Below are 7,062 nucleotides of genomic sequence, written 5' to 3' on the forward strand. Positions count from 1 at the left end.
TTTTATTATATTTAATATAATAAAATATTTAATTTATATATAATTTGTGTATTCATATAATTATATATAGCTATATTTTAAAATTAATTATATATTGTATTGTTTATTTATATAAATTATTTTAATAATGCATTAAGCAACTGTGAGCCTACCATCAAAATATTACCTTGAAAATAACTTACACTAATTGTTTTTCCCAGTACCTCACAACCCATTTTTCTTACCTCTTCTACTCAAGATAACTATCATACTGAATCCATGCATATGGGTTTTGCTTTTTATGGATTTTTATTGTTTTATTGCAATTATATATCTTTTTAAAACTTGCATTATAAATCTAGGTGTTTAATTTTCTAATGACATTATGTTACATGTAATCTTTTTAGACTTTTAACATTCCATTAATATTACTTTTTAAATATTATACATACTGTTGACTGTCATTGAGGTTCATTTGTTTTATTCTGAGCTTTCTAAAAGTCAAGTATATGCCAGAGAGGAAATGTTCTCTCTGACCCTGATCTTTTAATTTCTTAAAAAAAAAAAATCACCATGAAATGCAGTCTTCTGGATATCAAGAGACAGAGACCAATTGAAAACTGAATTATCTTAACACAAGTCATACCAAATCATTAACAAACATGTACTACCCACTCCCGCCTGAAGGTGGGAGTCAATTATCAATATATAATGGTCTAGGGTAGAGCTTCCAAGTACTGCATGTCAGACTCTTTTGTTGACCATGATGGCTACTCCATTTCTTCTAAGGGATTCCTGCCCACAGTAGTAGATATAATGGTCATCTGAGTTAAATTCACCTATTCCAGTCAATTTTAGTTCGCTGATTCCTAGAATGTCGATGTTCACTCTTGCCATCTCTTGTTTGACCACTTCCAATTTGCCTTGATTCATGGACCTAACTTTCCAGGTTACTATGCAATATTGCTCTTTACAGCATCGGACCTTGCTTCTATCACCGGACACATCCACAACTGGGTCTTGTTTTTGCTTTGGCTTCATCCCTTCATTCTTTCTGGAGTTATTTCTCCACTGATCTGCAATAGCATATTGGGCACCTACTGACCTGGAGAGTTCCTCTTTCAGTATCCTATCATTTTGCCTTTTCATACTGTTCATTGGGTTCTCAAGGCAAGAATACTGAAGTGGTTTGCCATTCCTTTCTCCAGTGGACCACATTCTGTCAGACCTCTGCACCATAACCCATTCATCTTGGGTGGCTCGGCACGGCATAGCTTAGTTTCACTGAGTTAGACAAGGCTGTGCTCCGTGTGATCAGATTGACTAATTTTCTGTGAGTATGGTTTTAGTCTGTCTGCCCTCTGATGCCCTCTCACAACACCTACCATGTTACCTGAGTTTCTCTTACTTTGGACGTGGGATATCTCTTCACTGCCACTCCAGCAAAGCGCAGCCACTGCTCCTTACCTTAGACGAGGGGTATCTCCTCATGGCCACTCCTCCTGACCTTGAACGTGGAGTAGCTCCTCTTGGCCTGTGCAGCCACCACTCCTTGGACAGAACAATCTGTTCGTTTCCAAGGCAAACCATACAATATCACAGTAATCCAAGCCTATGCCCCAACCAATAACACTGAAGAAGCTGAAGTTGAATGGTTCTATGAAGACCTATGAGACCTTTTAGAACTAACACCCAAAAAAGATGTCCTTTTCATTACAGGGGACTGGAATGCAAAAGTAGGAAGTCAAGAAACATCTGGAGTAACAGGCACATTTGGCCTTGGAGTACAGAATGAAGTGGGGCAAAGGCTAATAGAGTTTTGCCAAGAGAACACACTGGTCATATCAAACACCCTCTTCCAACACAAGAGAAGACTCTACACATGGACATCATCAGATGGTCAACACCGAAATCAGATTGATTATATTCTTTGCAGCCAAAGATGGAGAAGCTCTATACAGTCAGTAAAAACAAGACTGGGAGCTGACTATGGCTCAGATCATGAATTCCTTATTGCCAAATTCAGACTTAAATTGAAGAAAGTAGGGAAAACCACTAGACTATTCAGATATGACCTAAATCAAATCCCTTATGATTATACAGTGGAAGTAAGAAATAGTTTTAAGGGTCTAGATCTGATAGAGTGCCTGATGAACTATGGATGGAGGTTTGTGACATTGTACAGGAGACAGGGATCAAGACCATCCCCATGGAAAAGAAATGCAAAAAAGTAAAATGGCTGTCTGGGGAGGGCTTACAAATAGCTGAGAAAATAAGAGAGGTGAAAAGCAAAGGAGAAAAGGAAAGATATAAGCATCTGAAAGCAGAGTTCCAAAGAATAGCAAGAAGAGATAAGAAAGCCTTACTCAGCAATCAATGCAAAGAAGTGGAAAACAACAGAACGAGAAAGACTAGAGATCTCTTCAAGAAAATTAGAGACACCAAGGGAACATTTCATGCAAAGATGGGCTTGATAAAGGACAGAAATGGTCTGGACCTAACAGAAGCAGAAGATATTAAGAAGAGGTGGCAATAATACACAGAAGAACTGTACGAAAAAAGAGCTTCATGACCCAGATAATCATGATGGTGTGATCACTCATCTAGAGCCAGACATCCTAGAATGTGAAGTCAAGTGGGCCCTAGAAAGCATCACTACAAACAAAGCTAGTGGAGGTGATGGAATTCCAGTGGAGCTATTTCAAATCCTGAAAGATGATGCTGTGAAAGTGCTGCACTCAATATGCCAGCAAATTTGGAAAACTCATCAGTGGCCACAGGACTGGAAAAGGTCAGTTTTCATTCCAATCCAAAAGAAAGGCAATGTCAAAGAATGTTCAAACTACTGCACAGTTGCACTCATCTCACACACTAGCAGAGTAATGCTCCAAATTCTCCAAGCCAGGCTTCAACAGTATGTGAACCATGAACTTCCAGATTCTAGCTGAATTTAGAAAAAGCAGAGGAACCAGAGATCAAATTGCCAACATCTATTAGATCATGGAAAAAGCAAGAGAGTTCCAGAAAAACATCTATTTCTGCTTTATTGACTATGCCAAAGCCTTTGAGTGTGTGGATCACAACAAACTGTGGAAAATTCTAAAAGAGATGGGAATACCAGACCACCTGACCTGCCTCTTTAGAAACCTATATGCAGGTCAGGAAGCAACAGTTAGAACTGGACATGTAACAACAGACTGGTTCCAAATAGGAAAAGGAGTACGTCAAGGCTGTATATTGTCACCCTGCTATTTAGCTTATATGCAGAGTACATCATAAGAAACGCTGGGCTGGAAGAAGTACAAGCTGGAATCAAGACTGCTGGGAGAAATATCAATAACCTCAGATATGCAGATGACACCACCCTTATGGCAGAAAGTGAAGAGGAGCTAAAGAGCCTCTTGAAGAAAGTGAAAGTGAAAAGTTTGGCTTAAAGCTCAACATTCAGAAAACTAAGATCATGGCATCTGGTCCCATCACTTCATGGGAAGTAGATGGGGAAACAGTGGAAGCAGTGTCAGATTTTATTTGTTTTGGGCTCCAAAATCACTGCAGATGGTGACTGCAGCCATGAAATTGAAAGACACTTACTCCTTGGAAAGAAAGTTATGACCAACCTAGTTAGCACATTGAAAAGCAGAGACATTACTTTTCCAACAAAGGTCTGTCTAGTCAAGGCTATCGTTTTTCCAGTGGTCGTGTATGGATGTGAGTTGGACTGTGAAGAAAGCTGAGCACTGAAGAATTGATGCTTTTGAATTGTGGTGTTGGAAAAGACTCTTGTGAGTCCCTTCGACTGCAGGGAGATCCAACCAGTCCATTCTAAAGGAGATCAGTCCTGTGTGTTCATTGGAATGACTGATGCTGAAGCTAAAACTCCAATATTTTGGCCACCTCATGCGAAGAGTTGAGTCATTGGAAAAAACTCTGATGCTGGGAGGGATTGGGGGCAGGAGGAGAGGGGACAACAGAGGATGAGATGGCTGGATGCATCACTGACTCGATGGACATGAGTCTGAGTAACGTCTGGTTGGTGATGGACAGGGAGGCCTGGCGTGCTGCAATTCATGGGGTCGCAAAGAGATGGACACGACTGAGTGACTGAACTGAGTGTAGAGCTTGTGGAGGAGTGGTGACATCCAGCCCTAACTTATATGAGTCTCGTTGCAGTGAGACATTCATTTTTCTCTCATTCATTTATATGTAATATTTGCTGAATCTATATCACGCTCCTGTTCTAGACCTGGGGAAGCAGAAGTAAAAAAATATGCAAAAACCCATATCTGTAGGGAAAGACATAAAATAATTAAAATGTATAGTATAAGAAAAAATGCTATGGAGAAAAATAAAGGAGATGAGGGTATGTCAAGGGAGGCACTATTAGGGAGATGAGAAGACATCACATAGATGGTTACATTTAGATAAAAACTTAAAGTAAGGAAGTCAGACATGCAGAAGCAGCATAGAACGTTTGGGTAGAGGTCAAGGACCTCTGAGGCTGGAGATTAGGAAAGAAAAAAAAGAGTTCTGGTGGAGTAAGAAAGAGATGGTAGAAGATGAGGGGAGAGGGTAGAGAAATGAAGTATGCTGTTTTGAGGACTTCCCATAGATGGAAAGCTATTGAAAAGTTTTGAGCAGAGAATTGCCAAGAATGGACTAACATTTAACAGAACTGCTTTGGCAACTGCTTTGAGAATGGATTAGAAGGAGGCAGACCTTTCTTATATGAGACAGGGACAGTTTTTCTTCCATTCTTTAATATGGACTTAAAAAGTCAAGCAAGTGAAATTTCTCTACAAAAAGGAACTTTTCATTGGAATTTGCAAATATTTGCTCTCACTCCTTGGTGTAGATAGATGCATAGTCCATCTTTTGGGACGGGTCACTCATATTCTTCTTGCACTTCAGGAATGACAGGTACATGAAAAATTGTTAAACATCATTAATCATCAGGGAAATGTGAATCAAAGCCACAATGAAATACCAGAGCACACTGCTAGGATAGCTGTTATCAAAAAGGTAAAAGATAACGAATATTGGTAAGTGTGTGGAGACAAGGTGACCCTTGTGCACTGTTGATGGAAATGTTCATCTACTATGGAAAACAGTATGGAGGTTCCTAATAAAATAAGAAATAGAATTACCATATGACCAGCAGTCCCACTTCTGGGTATATACCCAAGGGAAATGAAGTCACTATCTTGAAGTAACAGCTGCACTATCTACCTTAAAAGGGAACTGTCTAACTGATTAGACCAGGCACAGACAGATAATACTGCCTGATCTCATTTATATATGGAATCTAAAAAAGTCAAACTCATAGGAATAGGGGGTAGAATGGTATTTGCCAGGGGCTGAGAAGAGGGGAAAATGCGGATATGTTGATCAAAGTGTACAAAGTTCAGTTATTCAGGATGAATACATTTTGGAGATAAAATGTAGAGCATGGTGACTACAGTCAATAATACTGTATCATGTTTTTGAATGTGCTAAGGGAGTAGATCCTAAATGTCCTTATCCCTCCTCACATGCAAATGGAACCTATATGAAGTGATGGATATGTTAATTAGCTTGATTGTGGTGATCATTCCACAGTGTATACATATATTAACATACTACATTGATTACACATGAATAATGTTCATTTGTTAATTATATATAAATAAAGTTGGAAGAAAAAATATTAATAGGTATTTATAATCCATTAATCCTCTCTGGTACATCACAGGGGAACAAAAGAAATTTTCTATAGGTCTTTCATAACACCAAGTGAACTTATATTCACCTATTTGATTTCACCATGTTGGCTTACTAGTCTCTGTAAATTCGCTGTTTTGAAAAAGTGCTTTATGTTTTCTAGAACTTGGTAGTTTTGTTTTCTCTAGCAGGAAATTATTCATTTTTTTAAGATTGATTTAAAAATAAATAATGTGTGTTGGTGAGATGAACAAAAAGTATTAAAATTGAAATCACCCATAAACCATCCAGAAAAAAATCTATAAGCATTTTTATTCCTTTCAGTCTTTTTTAAAATTTAAATGTATTTGACATATGACACTATAAATGTAAGATATATAACATGTTAATTTGATATGTTTCTATATTATAATATGATTGTAGCAAAAATTAGCACCTCTATCACATTACATAATTTTTTTCTTTTTAGTAGTTGTTATTTCAGTCTTTATGTTCTCATATAATGCTCAAAATTCTCCAAGCCAGGCTTCAGTAATACGTGAACTGTGAACTTCCAGATGTTCAAGCTGGTTTTAGAAAAGGCAGAGGAACCAGAGATCAAATTGCCAGCATCCGCTGGATCATGCAAAAAGCAAGAGAGTTCCAGAAAAACATCTATTTCTGCTTTATTGACTATGCCACAACCTCTGACTGTGTGGATCACAATAAACTGTGGAAAATTCTGAGATAGGAATACCTACCTCTTGAGAAACCTATATGCAGGTCAGGAAGCAACAGTTAGAACTGGACATGGAACAACTGACTGGTTTCAAATAGGAAAAGGAGTACATCAAGGCTGTATATTTTCACCCTGCTTATTTAACTTATATGCAGAGTACATCATGAGAAAGGCTGGACTAGAAGAAACACAAGCTGGAATCAAGATTGCTGGGAGAAATATCAATCACCTCAGATATGCAGATGACACCACCCTTATGGCAGAAACTGAAGAGGAACTAAAAAGCCTCTTGATGAAAGTGAAAGAGAAGAGTGAAAAAGTTGGCTTAAAGCTCAACATTCAGAAAATGAAGATCATGGCATCCGGTCCCATCACGTCATGGGAAATAGATGGGGAAACAGTGGAAACAGTGTCAGACTTTATTTTTTTGGACTCCAAAATCACTGCAGATGATGACTGCAGCCATGAAATTAAAAGATGCTTACTCCTTGGAAGAAAAGTTATGACCAACCTTGATAGCATATTCAAAAGCAGAGACATTACTTTGCCGACTAAGGTCAGTCTAGTCAAGGCTATGGTTTTTTCAGTAGTCATGTATGGATGTGAGAGCTGGACTGTGAAGAAGGTTCAGTGCCAAAGAATTGATGCTTTTGAACTGTGGTGCTGGA

The sequence above is a fragment of the Ovis canadensis genome, chromosome 16 (assembly GCF_042477335.2).
Source record: "Ovis canadensis isolate MfBH-ARS-UI-01 breed Bighorn chromosome 16, ARS-UI_OviCan_v2, whole genome shotgun sequence".
NCBI lineage: Eukaryota > Metazoa > Chordata > Mammalia > Artiodactyla > Bovidae > Ovis > Ovis canadensis.